The 13,818-nt window shown below is 40.3% G+C and overlaps 1 protein-coding gene across 2 annotated transcripts in view; it reads right to left on the reverse strand.

The window, feature by feature from the left end:
- The window catches only part of ZNF277 (zinc finger protein 277), a 136,127-nt gene that overhangs the window by 118,922 nt on the left and 3,387 nt on the right, over positions 1-13,818 (reverse strand). The window contains exons 1-2 of one of the 2 annotated variants that reach the window (XM_017878666.1): positions 7,240-7,281; positions 5,482-5,582 (exon numbers count right to left, since the gene is read on the reverse strand). The exons of the other annotated variant lie outside the window; for it this stretch is intronic. The gene's annotated coding sequence lies outside the window, so the exon portion shown is untranslated. Of the gene's footprint in view, positions 1-5,481; positions 5,583-7,239; positions 7,282-13,818 lie in introns of those variants that run through there. 2 annotated transcript variants of the gene reach the window in all.

Genomic DNA, 13,818 nt, shown 5'->3' on the forward strand with positions numbered 1-13,818 from the left:
TTCTGGGTCAGCAAGACAGTGGAACAGGAGGTCCCCTGCTTGTATCCCTGCTGCTCTCAAAAAATTTTGCAGCCATCCCTGGACAAACGCGCCTTTGTGGGAGCCTTGGGATTTAGGCAGGAGTTTCTAAAACCCCAGTGGAGCCTAAAAACCTAGAAGGGTCATTATGAGAGGGCAAACCTACAACCAGGTGGCAGACTCATGAACTGTGATCTTGGCTCTGGACTTGGAAATGACCCTGTCTCCCTATGGGCTTGGCTACAGCCCCATTTGGATTTGGGCCTCTTCCAAAACTATCCACCAGGGAGTCTGGAAAAAGTCACACATACTAGTGTCTAGGGAGACGGACCTGTTAACCTCAGTCTCTGCTGTGGACCCTAAAAGGACCCTTTAACTTGGCTCCAGGCCCTCTCAGCTACAGTCCTAGATCAGTGTTCCTGGAACAAAGACACAGAGGGAGACACACCATTCTGAGTCCCCTGGGCCAGCTTGCACACCTCAGTCCGACAGCAGATCCTGAAATGGCCCCGAATCTCATCTTCAAGCCTCAGCTGTGGAATGAGAGCAGTGCTGCCTAGCCAGGGATCAGCTGGGAGACACGTTGCATTAGTCAGGGTTCTCTAGAGGGACAGAACTAATGAAATATACATATATATAAGTTTATTAACTATTAACTCACACAATCACAAGGTCCCACAATAGGCCATCGACAGGCTGAAGAGCAAGGAGAACCAGTTCGAGTTGCAAAACTGAACTTGGGAATCCAATGTTCGAGGGCAGGAAGCATCCAGCACGGCTTAAAGATGTAGGCTGGGAGGCTAGGCCAGTCTCTGTTTTCACATTTTTCTGCCTGTTTATATTCTAGCCCTGCTGGCAGCTGATCAGATGGTGCCCACCCAGATTAAGGGTGGGTCTGCCTTTCCCAGTCCACTGACTCAAATGTTAATCCCTTTGGCAACACCCTCACAGACACACCCAGGATCAATACTTTGTATCCTTCAGTCCAATCAAGTTGACACTCAGTATTAACCATCACACAAGCCTATTCACATCGCAAGGGCAGGCTTGCAGTACTCAGTTCCACAGCAACAACTAGAAAAATAATAGAAAGGATCAACAGAACTGAAAGTTGATTTCTGAAAAAGATACACAAAATTGACAAACCCTTAACTAAGCTAACCAAGAAAAAAAGAGAGAAGCCTCAAATACATAAAATCATAAATGAACGAGATATCACAACTGATACCACAGAAATACAAAAGATCGTGAGGGTACTATGAGCAATTATATGGCAGTAAATTGGATAACCCAGAAGAAATGGATAAATTGTACGCACATAGAACCTAGCAAGACTGAATTATGAAGAAAGGGAAAATGTGAACAGCTCAATAACAGGTAAGGAGATCAATTCAGTAACAAAAACTTTCCCACGAAAGAAAAGCCCAAGACCTAACGATGTCACCGCTGAGCCGGACATTAAAGATGAACTAACACCGATGCTTCTCAAACTCTTCCAAAACACTGAAGAGGAGGAACCCTTCCAAACTCATTTTACAAGGTCTGCATCACCCTAATACCAAAGCCAGACAAGGACACTTCAAGAGAACAAAATACAGGGCAATATCCCTCATGGATAAAACACTCAACAAAATAGTTGCAAACTGAATTCAACAGCACACTGAAAAAATCATTCACCAGAATCAAGTGGAATTCATCTCAGAGATATAAAGATGGTTAAAAATACATGAATCTATAAATGTGATAAACCATGTTAATAGAATGAAGGACAAAAAAAAAAAAAAATGACTATCTCCACAGATGTGGAGAAAGGATTTTAACAAAATTCAACATCTCTTCATGATTAAAAGTATAGAAGGAATGTACCTCAACACAGTAAAGGCCATTTATCAGGAGTCCCCAACCAGTACTGGTTTGTGGCCTGTTAGGAACTGGGCCACACAGCCGGAGGTGAGCTGCATGTGAGTGAAGCTGAGCTCTGCCTCCCATCAGATTAGTGGTAGCATTAGACTCTCATAGGAGTGTGAACCCTATTGTGAACTGCGCACGCAAGGGATCTAGGTTGCACACTCCTTATAAGAATCTAATGCCTGATGGTCTGTCGCTGTCTCCCATCACCCCCAGATGGGACTGTCTAGTGGCAGGAAAAGAAGCTCAGGGCTCACACTGATTCTTTATTATGGGAAGTATTAATAATAATAGAAATAAAGTACATAATAAATGTAATGTGCTTGAATCATCCCAAAACCCAGTCTGTGGAAAAATTGTCTTGGACGAAAGCAGTCCCTGGTGCCAAGAAGGTTGGGGACCACTGCCATATATGATAATGCTACCGGGGGTCCTTCCTCCCAGAACTCCCAATATGGTGGCAGGCTGTTTCCAAGATGGTGGCAAGCCTCTTGTTCTCTGACCTGGGGTTCTTGGCCTCACAGATTCCAAGGAATGGAATCTTGGGGCATGTGGTGAGTGTTATAGCTCTATTAGAAGCCATGGTCATGGAAGAGAACTGTGGAACCCAGCAACTAGTGTTCAGCTTGATTAGGATGAACGCAGGCACTTAGCCATGCAGGACAATGGCAAGCCTTTAGCCTGATCGGGAGTGGCAGTGGGTGCTTCAGGAGCACAGCAGACACCCTGCTGGATCCGGAGGGGTGGAAGTCAGCGGCGGGTCTGCGACAGTGGGAAACAGCAGTAGTGGATGGCGAGCGAAAGCTCAGCTTGAGCCATAACAAACACGGACCAGAAGAATGTGCAGTTGCTAGATTTAATAGAGTGAAAACAGAGCTCCCATACAAAGGGAGGGGACCCAAAGAGGGTAGTTGTTGCTGGCTCCAATGCCTGGGTTTATATTCTGATAATTGTCCCTTCCTCTGTGCTCTCAGGCGATAGATGATTGGCTATTTCTTTATCTCCTGTTTTTGCCTAATTAGCATTTTAGTGAGCTCTCTTTACTACCTGATTGGTCAGGTGTGAGCTAAGCTGCAAGCCCCGTGTTTAAAGGTGGATGTGGTCACCTTCCCAGCTAGGCTTAGGGATTCTTAGTTGGCCTAGGAAATCCAGCTAGTCCTGTCTCTCAATAAGGCCTTGCTAACATACTCAGCAGTGAAAAGTCAAAAGCTCTTTTTCTAAAATAGGGAACAAGACAAGGATGCCCATGCTCACCACCTCTATTCACCACAGTATTGAAGCCCTAGCCAGAACAGTTAGACAAGAATAAGCCATCAAAATCAAATGTTAAATTTTTTTGGTTTACAAACAATATACTCTTATATACAGAAAACCCTAAAGACTCTATCAAAAAACTGTTAGAACTCATAAACGAATTCAGTAAAGTTGCAGGATACAAAATCAACAGGCAAAAATCATTAGCATTTCTATACACTAACATACTAATTGGAAAAGAAATACCATTACAATAGTGCCAAAAAAAAAAATTTTAGGAATAATTAACCAAAGAGTTGGAAGATCTGTATAGTGAAAACTATAAAACACTGATGAGAGAAATTGAAGAGGAAACAAATAAATGGAAAGATATGCCATGCTTATGGATTAGAAGAATATTAAAATGTCCACAGTACCCAAAGTGATCTACAGGTTCAATGCAATCTCTAACAAAATTTCAATGACATTTTTCACAGAAACAGAACAAACAATCCTAAAATTCATATGGAACCACAGAAGACCAGGAATCACCAAAGCAATTTTGTGCAAAAAGAACAAAACTGGAGGCAACACTCTACCTGATCTCAAAATCTGCTACCAAACCATAGTAATCTAAACAGCATAGCAGCTGGGTTTGGTGGGTTACACCTGTAATCTCAAGACTTTCGGAGGTCAAGGCAGGAGGACTGCTTGAACCCAGGAGTTGGAGACCAGACTGGGCTAACATAGTGAGACCTCCCTCTACAAAAAATTTTAAAAATTAGCCGGGTGTGATAGTGCACACCTGGTAATCCCAGCTTCTCGGGAGGCTGAGGTGGGAGGATTGCTTGAGCTCAATAGATCAAGGCTGCAGTGAGCCGTGATTGTGCCACTGCACTCTAGCCTGGGAGACAGAGCACTCTAGCCTGAACAACAGAGTGAGACTCTATCTCAAAATGAAAACTAAAATCCAAAAACCCAGGTACTGGCATAAAAATAGACACACGGACCAATGAAACAGAACAGAGAACCCCAAAATTAATCTGTGCATATATGGTCAACTGATCTTTGATAAGGGTGCCAAGAATACATAATGGGGGAAAGGACAATCTCTTCAATAAATGGTGTAAGGAAAACTGGATATCCACATAAAGAAGAATGAAATTGGACCCTTATTTCACCGCCTAACAATCAACTCAAAGTAGATTAAAGGCTTAAATCTAAGACCTGAAACTGTAAAACTCCTAGAAGGAAAAACAGGGTAAAAGTTTCTTGACATTAGTCTGGTCAAAGATTTTTTTGTACATGACCCCAAAAGTACAAGCAACTAAAGGAAAAAGCTAACAGGTATATAAAGAAATGTTCGACGTCACTAATCATTAGAGAAATGCAAATTAAAATCACAAAGAGATATCCCCCGTTAGGATGACTATTACCAAAAGACAAGAAAAACATTGGAGAGAGCGTGGAGAAAAGGCAACTCTGTACACTGTTGGTGGGAATGTAAAGTAACACAGCCATTATGGAAAACAGCATGGAGGTTCCTCAAAAAAGTAAACATAGAATTACCATATGATTCAATGAATCTAATTCTGGGTACATATCTGAAGGAAATGAAATCAGTGTGCCTATGAGATATCTGCACTCCCATGTTCATTGCAGCATTATTCACAACAGCCAAGACAAAGAATCAAGCTAAATGTCCATCAGTGGATGAACAGATAAAGAAAATGTGATGCATATATATACACAATACAATATCATTCAGCCTTATAAGAGAAGGAAATCCTGCCATTTGTGATAACATGAATGAACCTGGAAAACGCGAAGTTAAACAAGACAGACAGAAAAAGATACATACTGGGCGATCTCATTTGTATGTGAAATCTAAAATGGTCACATGAATGATGATAGGTACCAGGGGCTGGGGGAGGGGAAGATTGGAGAGATGTTGGTTGAAAGATACAAAATTTCAGTCAGGAAAAAGTTCAGGAGATCTGCTGTACAACATGGTAACTATTATTAATAACACTGTACTGTATACTTGAAAATTGCTACGAGTAGATCTTAAATGTTCTCACCACAAAAAAATGGTAAGTATGCAAGGTTAATTAGCTTATTTTAGCCGTTCCACAGTGTATATTGATACATATATCAAAACATCATGCTGTACATAATACATACTTTTAGTTGTCAATTAAAAAATTCTAAAATACAAAACAAAAAACATGGGCAAGTTACTGAAGTCTAGTGTGGTTCTTCATTATCGCTTCCTTTGGCAAGGGCTCCTGACTTAACTTTCCCTCTCCAGTATATTGTTACCTGATTAAACTTTGATCTTGTCATTCCTTTTCTTCAAACTTGCAAGACCCAATAGGTTCATTTTGCCCACTGCCCAGAGTCGATTTATCAAGACAGGGGAACTGAAAGGGAGAAAGAGTTTAATTCATGCAGAGTCAGCTGTACAGGAGACCGGAGTTTTATTATTACTCAAATCAATCTCCCCAAATCTGGGGATCGGAATTTTTAAGGATAATTTGGTAGACAGGGAGTCGGAAAGTGGTAAGAGCTGATTGGTCAGGTCAGAGATGAAATCACAGGGAGTCGAACTTGTCTTCTTGTGCTAAGTCAGTTTCTGGGTGGTGGCCATAAGACCGGATGACCCAGTTTATTGATACGGTGGTGCCAGCTGAGCCACTGAGTGCAAGGTCTGGAAAATATCTCAAGCACTAATCTTAGGTTTTACAATAGTGATGTTATCCTTAGGAACAACTGAGGAGGTTTAGAACCTTGTGGCCTCTAGCTGCATAACTCCTAAACCACAATTTTTAATCTGGTGGTTAGCTAGTCCTGCAAAATGCAGTCTACTTGCCAGGCAAGAAGGGGGTTTGTTTTGGGAAAGGGCTGTTATCATCATTGTTTCAAAGTTAAACTATAAACTAAGCTCCTCCCAAAGTTAGTTCAGCCCACATCCAGGAATGAACATGGGCAGCTTGGAGGTTAGAAGCAAGATGGAGTTGGTTAGGTCAGACGTCTCTCACTGCAATAATTTTGTTATAATTTTTGCAAAGGCAGTTTCAGTCTGCATAATCAAGTTCTAACATCTGAAACAGTACGATCTACTTTCAATTTACATTTCCAAACCTCTTTTCCATTGCTGCCATTTACTTATTTTCTCTAGGCAAAATGAATTGACTTCATACTTCTTGTATATGCCCTTAGTTTTTCTATTGCTCCCTCCCTTTGTATAGGCCTGTAACTTTTTCCTTGTTTCTGCATGTCCAAATATTATTAAACTTCAAGGCCCAGTACCACCTGTTGGGAATAATCTCTTTTTTGCAAAACTCTGTCTATATCGCTCTAATGTTCCCCAGCACTTTCTGCCTTCTTATATCCTCCCTATTAGGTCATAAGATCCTTGATAGCAAGACCAATGTTATTCTCATCTTTGTATTCTACAGCATTCAGAATAAAGAAGTTTGCACATAGCAGTTGCTGAATAAAATTTTTGAATGAATGAAGCCTCAGTTCTATCAATAGCTCTTTCAGATTTGCACTGTTCGTTATAAATGCAAAGGAGAATGAGACAGGATGCATCCTAATAATCAATCTATATTGTCTCAGAGTAAAGGATCCAAGAAGACATCTACTGCAGTGGTTCTCAGCCAATTTTCTCAACTGATACACCTGATCAATAACACACACATGTGCAACTAATTCTTCAGGACATATCCAGATTTTTCATTTTCTTTTTACAGACGCTAGGATTGAATTATGTGGGCTCTCTAGCTATAAACCTACCTCCTCTTTCTTTTACTGATATTTGGAAGATGGAGTTGAAACGATGCTAACATAATCTCACTCCCTCATTTACAAACCAGGAAATCTTAACCAGGAGTGCTAATGATTTCTCTAAAATCACAGTCAAGTCGGAAGGAGAAGTGAGATTAAAATCCTAGCGCTTTATGAGGCTGAGGCGGGTGGATCACTGAGCTCAGAAATTCGAGACCAGCCTTGGCAACACGGTGAACCCCATCTCTACAAAAAACACAAAAATCAGCCGAGCATGGTGGCACACACCTTTAGTATCAGCTACTCAGGAGGCTGAGGTGGGAGGATGGCTTGAGCCCGGGAGGCAGAGGTTGTAGTGAGCTGAGATCATGCCACTGCACTCCAGCCTGGGCAAAAGAGTGAGACCTTGTCTAAAAAACAAACAAACAAACAAACAAAAAAAAAAAATTACTTCTTTTGATTCCTTGTCCAGTGAGTTTTTTGCAAAACTGTACTACAACCACTGCTGCTGGAAAAATAGCTCAATGTCCCAGTACATTATTAGCATTACTTTCCTTCGTGAGTGGGTGCATATTTAAAAGGCATTCAAAAGTCATTCATAAACTGGCTTGAAAGAAATTCAAATAAGCCTGCAGACTCTCACCTTCCTTTCTTTCCCCTCCCCTCCTTCATTTGAGAAAATCAGTTGTATGGTGCCTTGGCAAAGACAGCTTGATTGATGTTATGTTACAGTTCAGCAACAGTTCCTGCTATTAATTGCTTTATAATGGTAATTACGATTAGCGGGTACAGGATATTTTCTTTTCTAATTGGCTATTACTGGTGAATAGAAGCTTATTACATAACAGAAGACTGTGTTAAATAAATAACCACAATTACAATTCTGAGGTCTTTACTAGTAAAAAAAACCCACGAATCTCTCTATTTGGATAAAAGCACTAAAAAAAGTTTTTAAAAGGCAGGGCCTCTGTGATTACTTGGGGGGAGGGGAGAGTTCTTCTTTCAGTTAAGAAAAAACATGAAATGAGGACAGTATTAGAGAAACAAGGAGGCAACACAAGAATTTCCTTTCTTTTTTTTTTTTTTTGAGGCGGGGTCTCGCTCTTTCCCCCCGGCTGGAGTGCAGTGGCCGGATCTCAGCTCACTGCAAGCTCCGCCTCCCGGGTTCACGCCATTCTCCTGCCTCAGCCTCCTGAGTAGCTGGGACTACAGGCGCCCGCCACCTCGCCTGGCTAGCTTTTGTATTTTTTAGTAGAGACGGGGTTTCACCGTGTTAGCCAGGATGGCCTCGATCTCCTGACCTCGTGATCCGCCCGTCTCGGCCTCCCAAAGTGCTGGGATTACAGGCTTGAGCCACCGCGCCCGGCCTCCTTTCTTTTAAAAATAAACACATGTAAAAGCTTTAGTGTGCTCAGCGCCTCTGGCAAGGCATGCATATCACAGATTCGAAAGTGTCTACTTCCCACAGTGCTATATGGAATTAGAAGGGACTCTCTGATTAGCTCTGGTGAGACAGGGATGCAGAGCCCACCAATTACACTGAGATGTCCACATGGATAAGGCTAGGGGTTCTTCATTTGTATTCCATATAGAACCCAGCAAGGGGCTGATTCACAGTTGCCAAACACCACCAAATGCCATCACAACATGACACTGTCCCAGAGGATGAGGTTAAAGGTATATTTAACAGTTCCTGTCCTTACAGAGTTTATATATTGTATAATGTGGGATTTGTCTTGATTTCAGCTTTAACGTTCTTTGATTAGTTTGTAATCATTTTAAAGTTACATCCAAGCTTTTGTAGTAGCAGCAGCAGTAGCAGCAGCAACAGCAGCCATAATAGTAATAACAAGGTCCTATTATTTGCTCAAGGTCATACAGCTTTTAGCTGACAGCTCCTTTTGACTCCAGTTTATCCAAGTCTAAAGCTTGGACTTGTACCCGCTACTGCCTCTTGAGACAGACCTTTATCAGTAGCATCATTTGTCCCTATATTTTCATAGTGCCTCAAGATTAATAGAGCACTTTAATGTACACTGCCCTCAGCAAACCTCCCAATAATATCAATATCATTCTTTTTTTCCTGATGAAACTGAGGCTCAGAGAGGTTAAAGGATTTTTGCCAAGTTCACATTGCTAAAAAGCTACAAATTCACATTCAGAATCCAGGTCTTCTGACTCTTATTCCAGTTTTTCCTTCTATACATTTTACTGATTCAATACTGTACATTGATTATTTTAAATATTCTACTCATGGAGAAAGCTTAATAGTATCCCACATTATCCTATAAAACTTTAAATATTTTACCACTTGTCAATTGTTGACTCCCTCTTTCCCATCCTCCTTTCACCCCATGAAGCAAACGTTTAAATCCTGTTTAGCTCTAGAAAACTTTACTTGGTTCCTACAGCCAAAGATATCATCCAACCCCAGCTGCCTATGTTGCAGATAAATGCCACTAGTCACAAAGATGATCAGTGAGATATAAAGAAAAACAGAAGACTGATCAGTCAAATCTATCACCACTTCTGAAAAAGCTGCTCTGTTCACCTTTGGGTCAAGTTGGTCAGTCGAATATACTTGTTTCAGCATGAGGCAGCAAGTCTTTAAGGTACTGTCAATGAAATGCCAACTCACTCAGCGTCTGAGAAGTTTATCAAATAAGTCAAAACTGAACCCTAAGTTTGTGGCAAAATTCTCTAAGAAGAGCTAATAGAAACATTTAAAGATTTAATCACTGGAGATAGCAGTTTATACACACTGCTTGTTTCTATATACTCGTGATTTATATTTAGAAGAGAGTATGATTTCTATTATATGAATATGATCGACATCCTCTTTACAGTTTTTCCAAACGGAAGTGTATGAGTGTGTGTTGTAAAGGGCAGCACCATTATTTTGCACGAATGGGAAGGTCAAGGTCAACACAATAAGTGAATGTAATTTGGTATCTGACCCATCAAATCCCTCAATAATAACCTGCTCTTCAAGTGCAAAAGACATATTAAAATCACTTGTATCACTTCTGGCACATATGCCAAAGATGTGCCTATACCTATGACTGAAATAACAGTCTTAATTGAAGACCAGACTATTATATCATCTCACCTAATCATTTCCACATCCCAGCAATATAGCTACAGTATTACTCATTTTACAGAAGAGAAACTAAAGTTCAGAGGTTTACCAGAATCTGATCCTAAGTTGGCCTGATTTTAAAATCTTTTCACTATTCCATACTGCCTTTCTAAAGTAATATTGGCTTTAGAGCATATTTATGTGTGAGAAAAGTCTGTTTCAGACCTCATTCAATGGAATTTAGTTACTATGAGACATCATGACAACCGTGCATAGGATAAAAGTCTTTTTTCAGTTATTGTGTGACCTTGGGCAAGCTACTCTTTTCATCAGTTTCCTCATTTGTAAATAAAAAGCATAATATGACTACCTAGGGGTTGCTGTGAAGATGAAATGAGACGATACCTATAAAAGCATTTGAAACAGTACCTTGCACAGTTAGTGCTCAAAAAATGTCAGCTGTCATATGCATCATCATTATTATAATATCCCTTTTAATAAGAGCTCTTCTCTAAATATCCTACAAGTTGGGTCCCATTGATTTGTCATAGGAAAATGAAAGAATGCTTTAAAGAAGGCCTCTTCAGAACCTTATACCAAATGTATTAGTCAGTTTGCATGCTGCTGATAAAGACATACCCAAGACTGGGCAATTTACAAAAGAAAGAGGTTTAATTGGACTTACAGCTTCACGTGGCTGGGGAAGCCTCACGATGACGGAAGGCAAGGAAGAGCAAGTCATGTCTCACATGGATAGCAGCAAAGAGAGCGCTTGTACAGGAAAACTCTTCTTTTTAAAACCATCAGCTCTCATGAGACTTGTTCACTATCATAAGAACAGCACGGGAAAGACCTGCCACTGTGATTCAATTATCTCCCACCGGGTCCCTCCCACAACACATGGGAATTCAAGATGAGAGTTGGGTGGGGACACAGCTAAACCATATCACCAAACAAGACCTACGAGAGTAGTTTCTATAATTCTTATCTTCTCTGACATCCCTCGGCCTATACCTCACAAGGCAATCCCAGTATACAATGTTACTTGAGTTTCTTGATGACTTTGAGTGTCAGTGCATGTGTGAGGGTGGGGAGCTGGGTGTGAGTAGAGTAGCACTGTATAGAAGTGAGAAAAGATACAGAAGATAATATAAAGGCTTGCAGAGCACACAGTTGTAATACTAGTATGTAGCACTGACAGACACACTGACAACCCCCAAATTCCAGGAAAGCATTGACAGCATAAGCAGTTATCACCAACACATTCCTAAGCTTCCTCAGGGTTACTCCACAATTTAGATTGCTTCCTAAGTGAATGCAGTCTCAAAGAGCAGGCAGTTCTTGATAGGCATATCTTTATAATGAAAGCAACTAATACTTACTGAGGTCTGACTTTACAACAGGAAATATGCTGGGCTTTCATAAATATATAAATATGAAATAATCACAATAACTGCAAGACAGGTATATACGGATATTTTCATAAATGTGGCAGCACATATAATAAACCTGTTACACAACTATTAAATGTCAGAATTGCAATTTAAATACAGTTTTGCCAAAATAAGATCTAGTCCTCTTTCCACTGTCATGTCAAATATATGAGACTGTACTTAATGGTTTATAGAAATAGAATGACAGCCTGTAGAAAATTGGTAACAACCATATAGATAATGAAAGACAGAATTCAAGGTCCTTATGGTAGGTCATTCAGTTACAGGCTTAAAGTTATAAAGGCCAGATCTAAAGTATTCTTTTAAAAAATGTAATTATTATTTAAACAACATTAAAACTTCATTAAAAAAAAAACTGAAAAACTACCCTTAAATGCTAACTATGATCACCTTGACAGAATATCATCTTCCTGATATTTTGCATTTTAGCTGGTATGCATACCTTTCACAAGCATAAAACATCTACTTAGTTTTTTATTCTATTTCAGTTCCTCTGCTTAAAATAGTTGCCAATCTAAATGCCTTGAATAAATTTCAAGCATATTCTAACATTAGACTGTTACACAATGTTTACCGTATGCAGCTTTGATAAACACTGGATGTACAAAAGTGAAATAAGACAAGTCTTGACCTCAAGAAGTTCACTGTCCACTGGGGTAGACAAAGTTGCCAAAAAATAACTACAGTGTGACATGGTAAGTGGATAATGGAGATATGGGAAAGGAAGCAGGGTGACTGAAGATGAGGCTAGACAAGTAAATTAGAATCTTAAATGCCATACAGAGAACTTGGACCTAATTATACATGCAGCAGAATTACACTGAAGCTTTAAAGTGGAGATCCATAAATATATTTGTTTTACAATGTGGACTGAAGGAGGTAAAGTCAAGAGTCAGTGAGATCAACAGGAAGGTTTTGCAATCGTGCAGGCTAGAATGCCATTCTGGTCAAACATTTATTAAACATTAACAATAAGCCAAGAACAGAATCAGGCTGACAAACACACATACAACTGGTTCTCAAGAGCACTTTCTGGGGTATGGGAGATGCAGGTAGGTAATTCAGCAGTAACGGTGAGGGTTAGTAATGGAATTAGAATAGTGGCTATAGCAATGAATAGAGGGAACAGGTTCAAAAGATACTTCAGGCACAGAAAAATAAGGCTTGCTAACTGATCAAATTCAGTACCTGAGGGCGAGTTAGGAATCAAGGATGCTTCCTAGGTTTCTAGCTTAGACTTGATGCCATTTATTAAAATAGGAAATACAAGTATGAGGAGTTTACATCACCTGCTACCCTTCCCCCTTTCTTCCAGAGACATGACACATGAGATAGTAAGTTCTCTAGAAGATAAACATTACCAAAATCATCAGATAATATGGTCTCCAGAATCCAAGCATTACCCAAATCATCAACTACTAAACATGCATTCCGAGGGAAAAAAGTTGACTTTCACAGAATATTACAATATGGAGATACAGATTAATACTGTCAGAAGATACAGCCTCAGTCACAAAAGCCTCCTAAATGTATTATTATTAAATTGTGCTATCTTGCTGACTTTTAACTAAAAACAGCAAAAGAACAAATGCCAATAACACCGCGTGAGGGATGCTGAATCTATTTATTATCTGTTCTTAATTTTAGGAGACAAATTGAAACCTTGGTTACTCTTCAAATGTATGTAAAGCAGTGTCCTTTAACCCTTGACCTAGTCGGCTGGGCATTATAGCTCACGCCTGTAATCCCAGTACTTTGGGAGGCTGAGGCAGGTGGATCACCTGCGGTTAGGAGTTCGAGACCAGCCTGGCCAACATGACAAAACCCCGTCTCTACTAAAAATATAAAAACTAGCTGGACATGGTGGCAACCGCCCGTAATCCCAGGTACTCGGGAGGCTGTGGTAGGAGAATCACTTGAACCAGGGAGGCGGAGGTTGCAGTGAGCCAAGATCGCGCCACTCCACTCCAGCTTGGGTTACAGAGCAAGACTCTGTCTCAAAACAAAAAACAAAAAACAAAAACAAAAACAAGCACAAAAGAGACTTGACCTCGTCAATTTGGGGACCTTCTTGGAGAAGGATGGAGCCGCAGAAATGTGGCAACACAGTGGTCTCAGTGAAAGTGTTGCACCTGCCTACACCCCACCCACGGACTCACTCTAGCAGAGATTTTGAGGAACTGCAAGGATTTCTATAAAAAGTCTTCCTAGGCCTCACTGTCCCAGGGTATTAAATGGACAGACTAACATTTTAATCAGAGCAAGAGGAAAATCTCTTAAAAGAAGCAGTTTTCAAGAAGTCAAAAAGGTGTATGACTTTTTTTTTTTTTTTTT

The sequence above is a fragment of the Rhinopithecus bieti genome, unplaced genomic scaffold, assembly GCF_001698545.2.
Source record: "Rhinopithecus bieti isolate Rb0 unplaced genomic scaffold, ASM169854v2 scaffold_10712, whole genome shotgun sequence".
Lineage (NCBI taxonomy): Eukaryota > Metazoa > Chordata > Mammalia > Primates > Cercopithecidae > Rhinopithecus > Rhinopithecus bieti.